The 18562-nt window shown below is 49.1% G+C and overlaps 1 non-coding gene across 1 annotated transcript; it reads left to right on the forward strand.

The window, feature by feature from the left end:
- Positions 1 to 5717: 5717 nt before the first annotated feature.
- Trnat-cgu (transfer RNA threonine (anticodon CGU)) lies at positions 5718 to 5789 on the forward strand. The gene has a single exon. It is a non-coding gene; the product is annotated as a tRNA-Thr (tRNA).
- The last annotated feature ends 12773 nt before the right edge of the window (positions 5790 to 18562 follow it).

Below are 18562 nucleotides of genomic sequence, written 5' to 3' on the forward strand. Positions count from 1 at the left end.
GAACCCAAAGAAAAACATATAGGCATCCTCCTGAATATTAACCTTCATCAGACAATGAAAGGAGACAAGAGACAGAGACAGAGACCCACATTGGAGCACCAGACTGAAATCTCAAGGTCCAAATCAGGAGCAGATGGAGAGAGAGCACGAGCAAGGAACTCAGGACCGCGAGGGGTGCACCCACACACTGAGACAATGGGGATGTTCTATCGAGAACTCACAAGGCCAGCTGGCCTGGGTCTGAAAAAGCCTGGGATACAACCGGACTCACTGAACATAGCGGACAGTGAGGACTACTGAGACCTCAAGAACAATGGCAATGGGTTTTTGATCCTACTGCACGTACTGGCTTTGTGGGAGCCTAGGCAGTTTGGATGCTCACCTTACTAGACCTGGATGGAGGTGGGTGGTCCTTGGACTTCCCACAGGGCAGAGAACCCTGATTGCTCTTCGGGATGACAAGGGAGGGGGACTTAACCGGGGGAGGGGGAGGGAAATTGGAGGCGGTGGCAGGGAGGAGGCAGAAATCTTTAATAAGTAAATAAAATAAAAAAGACAAGGGCAAGAAGGTGAAGAGCAACAGCTTTCTTCTTCCGTGGTCTCATGGCAGTGGTTCTCAGCCGTGTGTCATGACTGGTTTGGGGGTGGGTTGAATGACTCTGGGAATTTCTTAAGACTATCTGCCTGTCAGATATTTACATTAAAATTTATAACACTGATATGGGATGTCCTTCTGTATCCTGTGAATGTGTTTTATTACCAGTGGTTAATAAGGAAACTGATTTGGTCAATAGCCAGGCAGAATAGGTCCAGGCAAGAAATCCAAGCAAAAATACCGGGGAAAAGAAGGCAGAGTTGAAAAGATGCCAGCAGCCACCAGTAAAGCAAGATGTGAGTTAAAAACCCTTGTGGTAAAATGTAAAATAATAGAATAGGTTAATTTAAGTTGTAAGAACTAGTTAATAATAATCCTGAGCTAATGGGTCGAACAGTTTGTAATTAATATTAAGCCTCAGAGTTTTTATTTGAGAACTGTCAGGAGAGAAACCTCCAGTTACAAATGGTTCCCACTATCTGGCATGGATCCACAAAAGACCTAGAAAAGGTTTTATAAAGAGGACTTCTAGGCCCTCAAAATGGGAATAAGACCCCAAAATGCGCTTCTGCTTCAGGTACTTTCCCTGTAGACTGGGCTTTGCCAGTCACCAGGTCTTTCTGGCCATGACAAACTGTGTCCCCTGAAGCCCTAAGCGAAAACAGATTTCTCTTCTTAACTTACTTCTCTCAGCCACTTTGTCTGTGATGGGAAAAGTATGTACTCCACAGAGCCAACCTGGCTGGGCCTCCAGTGCTCCCTGCAACAAAAAGATGCAAAGTGTATACACCATGATGGCATTTTTGAGAATAATTCCAGTTTGGGGACGAAATGGGGCAACACAAAAACAAAGACATGTAGTGAGCTAAAAAAAAATCAATGCCTGGGGCTGAAGAGACAGCTTGGTGCCAATGGACACCACTGCTTCTGAACCCACCTCTCTCTCTCTCTCTCTCTCTCTCTCTCTCTCTCTCTCTCTCCCTGGTAATCCTCAAGCAGTTATCTCCTAAGTCTCTAGAGCCCCGTGGATAGGACCCTGCACTGTGATTCTTACCACCCCTTCAGCTGCCAAGCTCCTGGGACATTAATGCTGGTACCACCTCCCCAGGCTCAAGCAGGTAACTACACAGGATGAATGGAATGTCCAGCACTGGGACCCTCCACCCTCTCTGGTTTTCCAGAATGGCCCAATGAGGGACCATGATAGTCAAGCCTATCTGCTCTTGTGTCTTGTTCATTCACCTTTGTCTGTTTTTTACAATAAGGGCACATCTCCATTCCATTCTTTCTGACAACCCTCACTAAAAATTACCATCAGCTATATGAACATGGCTAGCCCTGTTCATATAGCTGATGGTAATTTTTTTTCTGCTAGCAATTTGCCTTCTCTGCTTCCTCCAAAAATGGATTCCTGAAGTCTCCAGGGTGGCAGTTAACTAACTGAATGCTTCTTCATCCATGACTCCCACTAAGCACAAACCCACCAAATCCTGACTCCTCCTCTCCATGACATCCTATGTCAACAGGAAGTAGCCAGATTTGAACTGGCACTCATATACCCAAAAAGCTTGGGATGTTTGTCTGGAACCTCCAGCTCACTCCTACTTAATCTGGAAAGTCACATTCCTCTCTCTCCAAGCACCACCCTCTCAGAGAATCTCCAACAAGAAAAGGCACCAAAAAGCCCAGTTCCACATTCTTGGTGGCTACAGCAGCTCCCTTCCTGCACTTGGCAGTAGCCCAAGACTCCACCTAAAGTGCTATAGAGATTTGCATTGATATGGATATTGGTTTATTGATACAAATGTAAGGTCTATTTTGTTATACTGTGTATATGTATTTCTGATCTTGATTAAGGTATTGTGTTTGTGCAGCTCATTTAGAAATGTAAAGTATAACTAAGAAATAAAGGTTAATAGATAGTCATCTATAATAGTCAAGCTTGTAGTCATGTTAGTTAGGTTTTCTAGATATATAGAGATATATTTCAGTTAGGTATCCTTCAAACCTTTCAGAGACCTTTAGAATATGGCATTTAAATGTTTTAAGAACTTAGGACTTTTCATGACAGTGAGACACAGCTGCTTCTGGCAGCACCAATCTACTTCAGGAAGATGATGGACACCAAAGAGGTTCCTCATGGAGTTTGATAGCCATTTGGGTAAGAAACTGCTCTTGCCTGGACTGCTTCATAAACTGAAAATGCAGGACCCGCAGTGAAATGACTGCTGAACTTGCCAAAAGGTGAGATGATCCTTTGGGGTTCCTGCAGGAAGCCAGGGCCTCACCAAGACGGTCAGACCTTAGCACATTTTGCAGGAAAAAACTGTGTGCTATCAAGTGAGGCTTAGCCCAGCTGCCTTGAAATAACACAGGTGAGTGCCCTCAGGGCCTTTGAAAGCCCTTGGTGCCCATCCTAGCTCAGTCCAGAGAGCCAGCTGGAGGAGCCATTACTGTCACACTGGACATAAACAACCCAGCCAGCAACCCCACGGCACAGATAATTGCATCTCCCTTCACCTGTACAACCCATGCTCACCAGTCATAGGCCACCAAGAGAAAAGGTGAAAACAGCTTGAATAGTTGTGACACAGGGTGTTTGCAGCCTGGTGGGGCTGGAGACCCTCTGTCTAGCTTCTGTCTAGAGTAGCCACAGCCATGCTTCCTCTACTTCCAGCAGTGCTGGGGGAACTCCTCTCCCTCCTTTCGCCCCTTCAGCCAATAGCCTTTAAGATACAGCCCACTTGGGTGCGGTCTCTTACACTGTTCAATGCAGCTGTAAAGCCTGTGCCTTCTCTCTTGCTTCAGGGTCTCACTTCTGCTAGACTCTGCTCCTGTTCCCTGTTTGTGACCTAGGACTGTGATCTGTGAGTCTCCCCTAAATAAATAACCCTTTATTATATGTAATTCTGAACTAGTGTGGGATTATTCTGTATCTCCTGGCATCACAGCCCTGCAAAGTAAATGAACAAGTTTCAAGAATTGTTTTTGTGTGCGCCAGTCTCACACCTAGCACGTCTGTGTGTGGGTAGCCCAGGTGCCACTGAGACCACTGAGCCATCCCTCCTGTCCCGTAAGTCACATGTCACATTGTTTTTTGTTTTGTTTTGTTAAAAAAAATACTTTGGAGATAGGCACTGGGACAGAGGTGCAGGAAGAAAACAAAAAACCATGGCTAGTTTCTCTGTGATCTGAGAAAGTGTCTTTTTCACATGAAGGAAATACAGACACTTATAAATTGCTCAAACTTGAGCAACTCAGCCATACAGATGAAAGAAAACACGCCCGTATGCCGTAGGGCTCATCCATTCGGGAGCTTTCTCACGTGACGCAGGCTTGCCAGCACCCCAAGTGGCAGCACAGGCCTGGCAGAAGGAGAAAGTTGGTTGCTATGAGTTCCAGGCCAGCCTAGGCTACAAAAAGAGACCTTACCTCAAAACAACAGGAAACAGAAGCCAGCAGCCTTACAAGGCTTCTAGCAACCGTTCCCAGAGCATTTGGTAAGCCTTCTTCCTTGAGTGCCTCCTAAGCCAGAAACCTGGAGCGACAGAGAAAACTTTCTATGAATTTGAGTTCTTTCATTAGAATGGAAAGCCAACACGGGCCCTGAGAAGGAGCATGCTCAGGGACTACCATAGTGTTTGCTGGCTTCTCGGCACTGACAACCTTGCCTGGAATTCTAGAACCACTTGGAAGAGAAGTCCACTGTATTTACTGAGGCCTGTTTGCAAGTAACACTCTAAGATGTGTGGAAGGACAGACAGCCACTGTACCGGTATCCATTTCTCTAGCACTGGCCTTATGAACTTATGAGTACTTTAAAGCTTGGATTTTATCTTTTAAATGTATGGTTGTTTTCCCATGCCTTCCTGTGTCCTTGCCCGAGGGTTTTCCACAGAGCAATTTGATAAACTTGGTTCTGGCATCCTTTTGTTTTCTACAAGGTCCCATTTTGTAGCGCAGGCCTGGAACCCACTATGTAGCTCAGCCTCTCAGTGGCTGGGGTGACAGACATAAACCATCCTGGCGTCTGCTTCTGCACTGCACCCTAGCTGTGGACACTCCTAACACGATGGCCCTACTATCTGACTGAAGCAAAGACATGTATGTGTAGCTACAGCAAAACAGGTGCAACCCCCCAGTGGCTAGCTCCCAATCACAGATTCCATTAAAGCATGAAACATGCATGTCGAAAGGCAGCTTTTCGTTGTTTGTTTATCAAGATAGGGTTTCTCTGTGAAACAGCCCTGACTGTCCTGGAACTCACTGCATAGGCCGGGCAAAAGGCAACTTTTAACGAGACGCACGAGAAAGTCCATTCGTGTGCAATGTTATAGTTGTTTTAGCATACATAATCCACTCAGTAGTAGCGTGCTAATATGCAGTATGCTAATGAGCAGCAGATATTTGTATTTTCCAAACCACAGGATAGAAATAATTGTGATTATACTGTCTTATCTATTACAAGCCACCAAATTAAGGCAAAGTGCAGGGAATGGCATCATTAGTCCAGTTACAGAAAAATAAAAAGGCCTTTGAATCCATGAATAGAAGCGTAAGAATCAGCAGCAGTCCAGACCTCTCCACCTGGCACCTAAGAGTCCTGTGCAGGGGATGTAAACCAACACGGAGGGTTTTCAACCTCAATATAAATCGCATTTCTAGCGAAGATTCCAGACATTGATGCTGATATCAGAGACACTCCTTACGCCAGACAGCGGCAGTTGGGGCTTTTTATTGTGCAAAGTCGAAGGACCGATTCACGACCCTGAGCAGAGCAGTTGAGGTCGCGCTAATGGTGAAAACTGGTCACCACGCCTCTGTTTCCTGTGGGGAGGGAGAAAAACACTCCTCCAACGGGGAAACTGAGGCTGGGAGACACACGGCTCAAGTGAGGGAGTGTCCACTGTCGGAGCTGGGATTCGAACCAAAGACACCAGGCAAGCCCCGCTCGGGATCTGTGGACTTGCGCGGAGTCGCTGGAGCCACCAGCGCGCGCCCGTGCGGCCGGCCGCGAGGGGCGGGGCGGCCGCGCTCTGCTCGTGCCCGCGCTCGCGCTCGTCAGACGAGCTCACGGGAGTGCTGCCAGCATAGAGGCTCGCGCGTCGGGCGCCCCAACGCAGGCGCGGTGGCCAAGTGGTAAGGCGTCGGTCTCGTAAACCGAAGATCACGGGTTCGAACCCCGTCCGTGCCTGCCCCACTCCATCCCTGGGTTGAGGGATTTTTTGTAGTTGACCCCTTTCAAGTTCACTTTCAAGAGTGACTGTCGCACGGCTCGTGGCCGGTTTCCCCAAACAGCCGGTGACCCTAGTGTTTCCTTTTCGCCTCACTTCACGCTAACTCCTCCCTTTCTACTCTTCGCGCAAGGCGAAAGTGGCTTGGGATTGTCTGGGAACAGCGCCCCCTGTCGGCCATGAGGTGCTTAAACCTCTGGGAGAAGTTTGGTGGGCGGAGGCTGCAACCTGAAAGGGTCATCTGCACGGTTTGCAAAGACTGGCACCCGGCTGGCTTCAGGGCATTTCACGTTTTCCTGGTCACTGAAACCCAGCGTCACCCGGCCTAAGGAAAGGACCGCTGTTGCCCCACACCGAGCCCACTCCCACTGTCCGCGCAGGTGGGCATTGCTTTCGGGAAAATCCCTGCTGGACTTGGACCGATTCTGACATGAAAATGTAAACCTCTAGCCAAAGCCTCCTTTCACCTCTGGCTGAAATGGGTCACATGACCCAGAGGTGGCGTTGGCCAGGGAGCAGCCAGACACTGGCTGCAGAGGTGGCCTCTGCTCGCGGACTGGCACGCCCGTCACATTACCTCACAGAGGTGTGGTTTGCTTCCTCAAAGGCTGTAGAGGGCGCTCAAAGTGCCTTTGAGGAGGTCATTGTCTGACTCCAACTCTAGACCTGTAGAATCTGGCGAAAGTCTCGACCTAGTTTGTGGAAACTGGATCGGACTTGTCTGAGACTAGCGTGCTTCTGAGAGAATTCGAGGGAGGTGGGCGGGAATCAAACCTGGGTGGGCTCTCCGAACCAGAAAGGGAGAGGGAACTGTGGGCTGGGGGTGATGGCTCAGATTCCTGACTGGCAGTAATGTCCCAAGTGTGACCATGCAGTGGTTAAAGCACAGCTACTGCATCTGCGGTCCCCTGGGATCTGTGGTCCCCTGGGATCTGCGGTCCTCTGAGATCTGTGGTCCCCTGGGATCTGCGGTCCCTTGGGATCTGTGGTCCCCTGGGATCTGCGGTCCTCTGGGATCTGTGGTCTCCTGGGATCTGTGGTCCCATTTGTGTTTCTAACGGGCTTCAGGATGATGCTGGTGTTTCCAGCTCCCAGGCCACACGCTGAGAACCCTACGCTGCCCCCTGCCGAGAGTGGCACAAAGCCACATTGCCAACCCAGGAAAGAGAACGTGTTATACAAACATGGAAGGTAATGCATAGCAAAGTAGTGACCGGAGGTGCTAGGAAGATGGTTCAGGCCAGAACGTTATTGCTGGGCAAGCATGCGGACCCGAGTTCAGACTCCCAGCACCTACATTTAAGGGGTGGGGTGGGGGTGGGGGGTGGTAGTGCAGGTCTATAGTCCCAAAGATGGAAAAGGGAGAGGTGAGTGGAGAAGCTTGTTTCAAAAACCAGCATGTAAGACGGGCAGTGCTGGCCCACACCTTTAAACCCAGCACTTGGGAGGCAGAGGCACGTGGATCTCTGAGTTCGAGGCCAGCCTGGTCTACAGAGTGAGTTCCAAGATAGTCAGGGATACACAGGGAAATCCTGTCTTGATAAACAAACAGGATGTAGAGTAATTATGGAGACACCCTTTCTCAGCTCCGGCCTTCCTATGCATGTGAACACTTGTCCATGCTCACATTCACACACAAATTGTGAATATCCACACGTGTGGCACGCAGGCTGGGGCTGCATGTTACAGCACAGCTCTGACTCTGAGGCCTGGGCAGAGCTGGAGACACTGAGATTCTCCGTCCTCAGGGGACATAGGTAGTGGGGTTTGAACAGAGATAGAATGGGGAAGCTTTTTGGACTGGTTCCACTCTTGCCCTGAACATTGTATTTTCTACAAGATGGTGGTGCTACACGTGGGATTTTATTTTCACAGGTTCTCATCCACAAAAGAAAGAATCGGGGAGGGGAAGGGAGAGAAAAGGGCCACAAAGATGGCCTTTTAGGACACAACCAATTGCAGCAGCAGAGTAGAGGAGGGACTCTCCAGGGGTGGCTGGGCCTTTGGTTGTATTTTATGCTGTTTTCTCTATGCTTCTCTTTTTGAAGAACTACAACAAAGAGCATGTAGATTCTTCCCCCATTAAAAATGGCTCCAAGTCAAGTGTGGTGGTACTTGTCTGTAATTCCAGCACTTTGGAGAAGCTGAGGCAGGAAGATGGGGAGTTCAAAGTCAGCCTGGACTAAATATAAGCCCCCATTTCAAAAAACAATGCTGCAACCACAAAAATCTGGTTTGGGCAGAACACTTGCATTCACGAAGCCCTGAGATTTCATTGCCCACAAACACTGGAGCAAATGCACACAGATGCAGACACACACATACACGCACACACACACACACACACACACACACACATACAGAGAGAGAAGGAAAGGAGAGAAAGAATAAAGGTACAAATTCACTTATGAGGTGTTTTCTGTTTTAAAAAAAATACTGTGTCTGCGCATGTACATATTTGTGTGTGTGCATGTACATATTTGTGTGTGTGCACATTGCACGTGGGTGGATAGTGTGTCTGTGCATGCACATATTCATGTGTGTGCACATTGCACGTGGGTGGATAGCCTGTGTGTGCATGCACATATTCGTGTGTGTGCACATTGCACGTGGGTGGATAGCGTGTCTGTGCATGTACATATTCATGTGTGTGTGCACGTTGCACTGGGTGGATAGCGTGTCTGTGCATGTACATATTCATGTGTGTGTGCACGTTGCACTGGGTGGAGGCTAGGAGTCACCTGAAGATGTTGTTCTCCACGTTATTTTTTTGATACACATCTGTCTCTGGAGCCCGAGACGGCAATCTGCAGGAACTTACCTCTCTGCACCATACTCCCAATGCTAGGGTTGCAGCCATGCAATGGACCTCCCCATCCAGCTTGTTGCTTGGCGCTGGGGAACCTGAGTTCAGGCCCTTGGCATTGTGCCTCACCTCTGAGCCGTCTCCCAGTCTGTCTGCTGTTTCCTTTGTCTTTGTTTTGAAGCTTGGAAGATTACACAGGAGTCCCAAGATGTCACCTCAGGTTAAGAGGTGGGAATGTGGGGTGCCATGGAGCTGTGAAGCTAACGTGCTATGTGCTTATGGAATTGGAAGCTAGTGACCCAAACCCTGAGCGCAAGTTTTTTACAATTATGTGAGCAAAGTTGGTCATGTGGGTGAGGTTTTCTGTTGATTTAAACCACATGTGTTTAAATATAAATATAGGAAAGCCATATTTGGATTTCCAGAGCTTCTGCATGGATTTCACGTCCAGTCTTTGTGAAGAGTCTCACCCAGGTCCTCTGAAGATTGGGAAGGAAAGAAGGTCACTAGTGCTGAGATGGAGGGACCTCAACAGCAATGTTCTCCTGAGACCCCCACTTGGGAAATGACAGCCAGGGAGAAGGCAGTTCTCATGACTAGTCCATACCTTCTGATAAGAAGAAATTAAATACTTCTCATACACCTCTCTGTTTTAGAATACACAGTGGCAGCAAAGGTCTTAATGGCTTCTTCAAGCAAAAAGAGCCTAAGTTCCCAGCTAGACCAGCATCTCCTAGGCTCAAAGACTTGTCAACAGAGACTGCACAGGTGCAAACTGCAACAGTGCCACCTCATGGCAGCATGAAGCAAAAGCATTCATGCATATCCCCCCCCCCCCCCCCCCCCCCCCCCCCCCCCCCCCCCCCCCCCCCCCCCCCCACCTTCCGAAAGCTAAATGGCTTGGCCATTTAGCTCAATGTGCCTCGGTCCCTTATTCCTTCTGATGTGGACTTTTCCCTTCACGACTGGGGGCGGAGTGATTCCAGGGCCTTTGGTGTGCTAGGTAAACTCTACCACTGAATTACACCCTTCTTTTTATTTAATTTGGAGGTAGGGTCTCACTAAGTTACCCAGGCTGGCCTGCCTCAGTGATTACAAGTTTGCTCCATCTTGGCTCTCTCATGGACTTCTGACGGCCAGTCAGACAGTTCTACAAAAGATACTTTACGACATCACAGCTGATCACTGGAAAAACTATTATTTGAAGAGATGACAATAACCTCAGCTGAGTCAGGGGAGGTTTTGCTCTGGCTTGTTTTAAGATGGAGTCTGGAAGATGCAGTAAGCAGAGCCCTTTCCACACAGGCGTGAGGACCTGTATTTGGTTGCTCCCCAGACCCATGTGAAAAGCTAGGCAAGACTGGGAAGGTGGAAGCAGAAGGAGCCCTCAGGGTCACTGGGCAGTCAGCTTAGCCAAACCAATGACTTTTGCTAAAATTCCTTCCTAGGTCCTCCTACTACTCCTCCCCAACAGAGCACAGGTGAGGGGTGTGGCTCTTCCCTAATATGGCAGAGGTTAGGGGTGTGGTGGCTCCTCCCTAACAGAGCACAGATAAGGGGTGTGGTGGTTCCTCCCTAACAGATCACAGGTGAGGGGCGTGGCTCCTTCCTAACAGAGCACTGGTGAGGGGTATGATGCTCCCCAGCAGGGCACAGGCAAGGGGTGTGGTGCTCCCTAACAGAGCACAGGTGAGGGTTTGGTGCTTCCTAACAGGGCACAGGTGAGGGGTGTTATGCTCCCTAACAGAGCACTGGTGAGGGGTGTGGCTCCTCCCTAACAGGACACAGGTGAGGGATGTGGCTCCTCCCTCAAAAGGCTGCACTGAATAGTCTACCCATCCTCTCTTCTCCAGCCTATGTACGGTGGTCCCTCCCACTTAGGACATGTATACAACAGTATCAGGAAGTGGTTGGGTACTTTTTAGGGTCCTATGACTCCTGTGAGGATCTGCAAGCAGTTAAGCCCAGCTTAAATGTTAGTGGGTCTACCTGATCACTCTGAGATGGTAGTTGCTTGGCTTGGAGAATAGTCCTGTATGGCACCTGTGCACACTCACATGAACAAATACAAATGCACATGCGCATACAGATATGTTAATGGGCGGGGCTGTGGCAAGAAGGTAGCCATAGGCTCCCTCCCCAGTTCCATGCACACATACACAAAACAACTACACAAAGTTAACTTTATGTGATAATGTGGAGGTCAGTACGCTGTTGATACTAAGTAGTAAACATATGCATTGCTTCCAAAAGTTTCTTTGTGTCTCTTTGACATTTGCTTACTTGTTTGCGTGTAGCATGTACTTATCACAGGAGCCTCTCTCCCTCAGGTCCCTAACACCAGGTTCCAACTGCTGGGCGTTAAGTTGAGTGGACCTCTGCTTTTAGCTGCTCCTGAATAATTGTAACCTTACTAGAACTTTAAAGTTCTGAGTCTGTGAAAACAGCTGTCAGTGTTACTTGTGCACATGCGCACTGATTTTGTGGACATGGTTGTGTTTGTTTTTGTTTCTGAAACAAAGTGTCACTATGGAGTTGAAGCTAGAAACGTGTGAACCCCTGCCTCAGCCCCCAAAGTGCTAGGATTACAAAGGTGGGTCAGGGCAAGGGCAGAAGAGAAACCGCAGTCCCAACAAAGTGAGGCTTTCAGACACGGTTTCTGCCCAAAAACGTATGAAAGAGGTGGTGAGGAGCAAACGGGCAAGGATTCTGGAGGGCAGGCTCGGTCGCAATGAGCCTGCGCTTACAAGGACAAGGTGCCGATGAAAAAGCTGTGTCCCTGGCTCTGACCTGCTGCAGCGGGCAGCCCTGGCAGGTCCACCTCCCACCCACCCGGTGCCTGCCACCTAGGCTATCAGAGGCTTAGAAAACCACATTTAAGGATTTTTTTCTTTTAAAGAGTGGGCCCTTTCATAAGGGAGTGCAGTCTGTATACATTCGTGCTCTGAGAACCCCATTTCAAACTAGGGGTGTTTCAGTATTGGCGGAGCCTGGAGTGATGGCTATTCAGGGTACACCAGGGGGTGGGGTGAGGGGTTCTGCTGAGTAGATCACAGGGTGGCTTTGTGTTTCCTTTGTCCGGGGCCCCCTCATTCAGGTGAGTGTAGATGGATTAAATGGATAACTTACTGTGGGCAAAACTGAACCAATAAATTAGGAAGCTCACTATCTTGCAAGATCTGCAAACAACCCCCTTTCTTCTCTTCCCCACCTTTCTCCTCTTTCTCTCCCTTCTTTCTTTCTTTCTTTCTTTCTTTCTTTCTTTCTTTCTTTCTTTCTTTCTTTCTTTCCTCCTCCTCCTCCTTCTTCTTCTTCTTCTTCTTCTCTCTTCCTCTTTCCCTCCCTCCCCCTCTCTCTTTCTCTCCCCACAAGATAAAGTCTCACGTAGCCCAGACTGGGTTAGAACTGTCTATGTAGCGAATAATGGCCATGAACTTCTGATCCTCTGGCCTCCATCCCTCAAGTGCTGATATGGCTATCGCCATACATCACCATACTTAGTTTATATGGTCCTGGGGATGGAACCCAATGCTTGTGCAAGCTAAGCAAGCATGCCACCAACAACTTTAGCCCGTGTCACCATTCTGCCCCAGCTGGCTGTCGCCCAGTGGGACTGTGGCCCTTGAGTTGCAAATCCTTTGGCCATCTATTTTTTTAAAATATGATATTCCCAATTTTAAAATATTGGCCACTGAATAAAATGCATTTTTATTACTTTAGATGCTATGTGGGCCAAATGAAACACGATCAGGTCATCCAGGCCTGTGGGCTGCCAATGGCAGGCAGCCTCAGGCAAAAGAACAACAGAAACAAAACCTTCCAAACCCAGCAGGCTTATTTTTAAATTGCTGTTGGTGTAAGGCAGGGCTGTGGCCATACTAGCGTGGATTTTAGAGAAAAGTTCTGTGCCCTTGGAGCAGCAGAACAATCTGATGATTTCTATTTAGGCCAGACCACCTTGTATCTCTCTTTAAGCACTCGCTTTCTCTCCTCCCTCGACCTCCTCCTCTTCCTTTTTCTTCTTCTCTACCCCTTCCTCCTCCCCCCTCTTCCACTTCTTCCTCTTCCTTCTCTTCCTCCTCCCTTCCTTTCCTGCATTTTGGTTCCTTCTTTCCTTTCTCGTTTTTTTGTTGTTGTATATGCTATATGTATTGAATATGTGTTTTTGTGGGTGTGTGGTATCCATGTGTGTCTGTGTTCATGTGTGTGCACAAGTGTCCCTGTAGAGGCAGGAGGTGACTGTTGGTGTTCTTCAGTGGCTCTCCACCTCGTGTTTTTAGATGGCATCTCTCACTGAAACTGAAGCATGCCCATTCAGTTAGACTGACACCAGCAAGCCCCAAGGATTCCCCTCTCTGCTGCACCAGCGCTGTGATTCCAGGGATACACTGTCACGTCCTGCTTTTCATGCGGTGCTGAGCCAAACTCAGGGCTTCGTAGTTACCTAACAAACACTTTGCCACCTCCTCAGCTCTCATGTTTTTACAAGATATGGCATCCTTTGGGGGCAGGAGGGGTAGATTCTTTAATGTAGCCACGGCTAGTCCTCAACTCTCAGTCCTCCTGCCTCCCAAGTGCTGGGATTCCAGGCATGCGCTATAAACCTGGTTTCCTCTAGTGTACTGACACGCTTAGGCTACATGTCTGAAACGCTAAGCATGCAATACTCTTTCTGCAGGTGTCAGGGACAGTCAGTCAGGCCATGCTTGTTCACCCATTCAGGGACAGGCAACCAGCGCTCACCACCAAAGGGAAACCCTCACAGGTGTAACTGCACAGCAGGGGCACACCTGGCCCTCGTCACACGTCTTTGCCCATGATAATTTCTATCATTTACGGAGCACGCACCTTGTGCCTGGTCTCTGCAAGCCTTCGTGGGGACCATGCAACTTAATCTTTTCACGGCCCAACATTGCCACCATGGGAACTGAAACTCAAGAGGGCTAAAGCTCTGTACTCAGCTGTGGCTGGATCTCCAGTTTCTTTTTGTGGTGAAGTCACGCTCTCTGCCAGCCTGCGCCTTTAACAGGTGACCACGATATTTGCCTCAGCCCCAGAAACCACAGGCCAGAGGCTCAGCAAGTGACTGTTTGTCTGTCTACATGGGGCCAGGAGCTCTTGCCTCCTGGAAACTTTGACATTGCCACAAATGAGATGTCACCTCAGCCTCGCCCTTGGTCCCTCTCTCCCAGTGCCTTCCGCCCTGTGTTTGTTCTCCTGAACAAATATCGCTGGAGCTGAGTCAGTGGGGCCCGGCCCAGGGCCCCAGACTGCCCCGGGGCGGGGCACACGGATGAATGGGGAGATGCTGACTCAAGGGGGCAGTGTAATGACAGAGGAACAGAAGCTCAAGGCAGAAGCAAAGGCGAACGCTGGGGCTTGGAAGAGAACAGGTACCCGGCCAGAAGCTAGGAAAGGTGTCCCAGTGGACGGAGCATTCACAGTTTGGAGAAGTCTGAGCCCATGGGGACCCTTGGGCCAGTGGCACCCCCTGTGCCTCTGTGGATAACCCTGTCCTTCTCTACCTCTGGAAATCTGTCACCTGCCAGTGAGCCCCACACACACACAAATGAATGTAAGAAACCTTGAGAAATAGTGAACGGTGCTTCCCCTAAATGCCTTGCTGGGCATCACACAGTTTCCCATCAACTTTCTAGAAATTCCCAGACTCGTGTACCTTTGGCGTGAGTTGCCTCACTGCCATGACCTTACAGTCTCCTCGTCTGACAGAAGGGACAAAGGGCAGGTCCTGATGTGTGGACCCACAATGACTCAGAGTTCATTACAAACCCTGGCAACTTGGATTTCAACCTCAGAAGCCCCAAAGAAGGTAGAGGAAGAGAACAGACTCCGCAGGTCATTCTCGGACTGATACACCGTGAAGCGCACACACATACAACACACACGTTGTTATTTTGTATGCGTGTTGAGTGTGAGCACTCTAGTGCTATGAAGCATCTCCAGCCCTTTTAGTTCATCTTTTGTTTTGAGACAGGAACTCCTGAAGTTGCCCAGTCAGGCCTTGAACTTGTGATCCCCCTTCCTCAGCCTCCGAAGTGACTGGGATTACAGATCTGTTCCACCACAGCTGGTTCTCATGTTTTTATATTTCACAAAGAAATGTAGGAACGGAGGCACACAGGGCACCAGAAGAAAGGCTCTTGACATCCAAGACTCCAAGGGTCACAATGAGGGAGGGCTGTTCCTGCCCTCGACCCAGGATCCTGCCATTTCTTTCCTGGGGTCCAGCACCACCCACAGGCAGGTGCAAGGACTCTTCCAAGCCCTAGAGGGAGTCCAGAGTCCAGACTCTTCAGACCTAATCTGTGAGAGTAGTGTGGTCCAAGATTTACAAAGAGGTTTTTGTTGTTGTTTGTTTGTTTTGGTCTTTTGGGGTGGGGGGTTTTGAGACAAGGTATCTCTGTGTAGCTTTGGTCCTTGTCCTGGAACTAGCTCTTGTAGACCAGGCTGGTCTCTAACTCACAGAGATCCGCCTGCCTCTGCCTCCTGAGAGTTGGGATTAAAGCCGTGCACCACCATTGCCAGGCTTTTTTTTTTTTTTTTTTTTTTAGACAGGATCTGCTGTAGTCCAGGCCATCATTAAACTTGCTCTGTAGCAGAGAGTGACCCTGAACTCTTGATCCCCCTGCCTCCACCTTCTGAATACTATGATTACAGGCATGTGCTACCTTACCCCATCTATGTGATACTGGGAATAAACCCAGGGCTTCATGCATGCCAGGCAAGCACCTTAACCCTGAGCCACACAGCTCCTGGATTAGATTCTTAACATTATCTCCCATGGTGTGATGATTTGAAAGAAAATAGTCCCCATAGAAAACAGCACTGTTAGGAGGTGTGGTTGAAGAAAGTGTGTCACTGTGAGGGTGGGCTTTGAGGTCTTCTGCTTCCTGTGGATCAAGACGTAGAACTCTCAGCTCCTTTCTCCAGCAACATGTCTGCCTGCACTCTGTTATGTGCTGCTGTGCCCCACCATAATGGATTAAACCTCTGAACTGTAAGCTGCAAGCTGCCCAATTAAGTGTTTTCCTTTCTAAGAATTGCTGTGGTCATGGTGTCTTCACAGCAATAATGCTCTAAGACACAGAGATTTCAAAGGGTGGACACAGCCTTCTGATGGGGTAAAAAGAGCAGTTATCATGTCCCAAGATCCTATTGACTTGACCAAGAATCTGTTTCACTCTATCCTGACCTCCCACCCATGCCCAAGCAGCTTCACTGCAATATGTTTACATGTTGTTTCTTATTCACTTACATTTGTTCAATGTGAACTTTTCTGTGGACTGTACAGTAACTTAGTTCAGTGCTGAGGACGGGCCTAGCTGTGCTGACACTAGGCCTAGCTGTGCTGACATCCTAGCAAGCTGTTTGTAGTTCCTGACAGGACTTCACTAAGTTACCCAGGCTGTTTGAACTCAGATTATCCTTGCCTCAGGTTTATGTCATAGTTTTTCTGCTTGCTTTGGAAATGTAGGGATTTTATTATTATTACATTTCTGTGTGCATGTATGTATATCTGTGTATATGTGTCTCTGTGTGTATGTGTCTCTGTATATCTGTATGTGTGTCTATGTGTATGCTTGTGTGAGTGTGTGTGTCTGTGTGTATGTCTTGTGTGTGTCTGTGTGTGTATGTATTGTGAGTGTATGTCTGTGTGTGTCTATGTGTGTGTGTGTGTTTGTGCATATACGCTCAGGACAACTTGTAGGAGCAGGCTTGGCAGTTAGGCCTGCCTGTTTTCCTCTCTCCCACTGGCCTGGCATCTTCCCCTTCCTCATTTCCACTCAAGCCCCTCTGGGTAATGCAACCAAGCTCCTAGTGGGAAGCCTCCTCTGAATCTCCAACACAGGCTTTTTTCTTCTGTTTGTGTGTCACCACTGCGAGCTTATGGCACAGATGGGGAAACCGAGGCCCAGAGAGGCCCCAGGGCTGCCTTTACCTGCTCAGTCATCTGGCCCCTAGAAGTTTATATTTTTTTTTATCCTGAGAATCTTGGCACCTGATAGTAGCGAGTCACGCTTTGTCGCCTTCCCTCTTCCCTTGGGCCCCATGAAAACCCAGAGAAACGAGAGGCCTGTGCTCACCCTCTCTCCCCAGCCTAGGACTGTCCCAGTGGCTCAGGTTGGCTGTGATTCTCTGGGGTTTCAAGGCCCTTTTCAGCTTTTCCATGGATGCGGCTGAGTTTTGATGTCACCACAGGGCCAACAAGTGGAACTCATTCCTGGAAGACCTGCATGGGTTTCTAGGGCTTCAAGTCAAATAGCAAGTTGTTTCCCGTGTATGTTGATGGCAACAGTGCTTAACTGGATCTCAGATCTATCACTTGTCTGATTATGGGCAGCTGAGCTAGGCTGGAACGGGAGGAACTCTAACAGATCTGGGGGGCATCTTTTAAGGGGGTTTAAATTACAAGAGAAAAGCTAGGCGATCCCACCCTATGGTGAAGTCTACATGGCCCACCCCACATGGCCCCATCATACATGATCTACTATACATTACTCACCATAATGGCCCACCAGAGCCTGTTTTGCCCTCCTGTATCCAACCAGCTAACTTTTTCGGTTCAGGCAGGACCCAAATCGGAGTGTCAGGGTAAATCATGCAGCTTCAAACATAGGGAGCATGGCTGTCCCAGGAGGACACTGGCACTTCTATAGCAGAAGAAAGTCATCTGAGCTTCAGAGCGGGGCTGGGGCTTCTCCTGCCACATATAGCCCTAGTTCCTCCTCCCTACTGGCCTGGCATCTCCCCTCTTCTCTCCCGCCCTCCAGGGAATGCAATGGTTTCTCTCAGTACTCCTAACGGAGAGCCTCTTTTTAAATCCCCACCACAGGCGTAGGGCTTCTTTATAGATGCTCCCACTTTACAGATGGGGAAACTGAGGCCCAGAGAGGCCCTAGGGGTGTCCAACCTGTGACTCACAGTCTGCATGTAGCCAAGAATAGCTATGAACACAGTTTGACACACACAGAAGATTTGTGTATGTGATTGTTTTACTGGGTGGCACAGAGCATGAGCTCTGTAGATGACAGTGTTGGGTCCCAGTGTCAAAGGGTTTGCACAGCTGGACAGCGCCCGGTGGAATAGAACACAGCTGTTTCTCTATGAACTTCACAAAGGGGCCCACGACATCTGTGGGACAGGATACACCAGAGATGACCTCAGTCTCAGCCTGGGTCTACAAGCCTAGACACCGGCCACTGGATAGTGGTCACCATCACACTGTACCTCCTGCCACATAAAAGTCAAGTCACCCATGACTTCGAGAAGCCACTGATCTGGAAGCATGAGTCTCCTTGTCTCTGAGGTGATACAATGTATGGCTCTCGGATTAAAGGGGCAGTTAGCAGTGATCAAGCTCTTCACTGTAGGAGGAATCCAAACTGTCTCCCTTTGTCAAATGTACTTTCCAATTTGCTACTGGAAAAGCCACTCTTTGAGGTCCGTGTATCCCCAACTTTCCTTACCTTTTGGAGCACCCTCCTGGACAAGCGCCACAGAACCCAGTGGCTCACAGTCCTGATGTTGTACCACTAAAGCGAAGGGAGGGTGCTGACTGGCTTGCTCTCCTCTCTCTCCCTCTCTTCTTTCTCTCTCTCTCTCTCTCTCTCTCTCTCTCTCTCTCTCTCTCTCTCTCTCCCCCCCCCCCCCCCTCTCTGATGTGCTTTTCAGAGTGTGACAACCGCTGGCCAACAGAGGACAGCAAATACATTTTTTATGATCCCGGGAACCTCAGTCCAGTCACGTTTTCGCGCAGAGAAGCTGGGCTGTGGAAAGGGACAAGGCGTGTCTCAGTTATTCGGATCCTCTTTGACCAAGAGGGGTGGTGGCTTCTGCAACGGTTCTGGGGATCCTTGGGTAGGGGTGTGCGAGGGCGACTTCAGGAACCGGCTGAGCTAGGGCAAA

This window comes from Alexandromys fortis, unplaced genomic scaffold, assembly GCF_014885135.2.
Source record: "Alexandromys fortis isolate MF-2015 unplaced genomic scaffold, M_Fortis_MF-2015_v1.1 scaffold_238, whole genome shotgun sequence".
NCBI classification, from domain to species: Eukaryota; Metazoa; Chordata; class Mammalia; order Rodentia; family Cricetidae; genus Alexandromys; species Alexandromys fortis.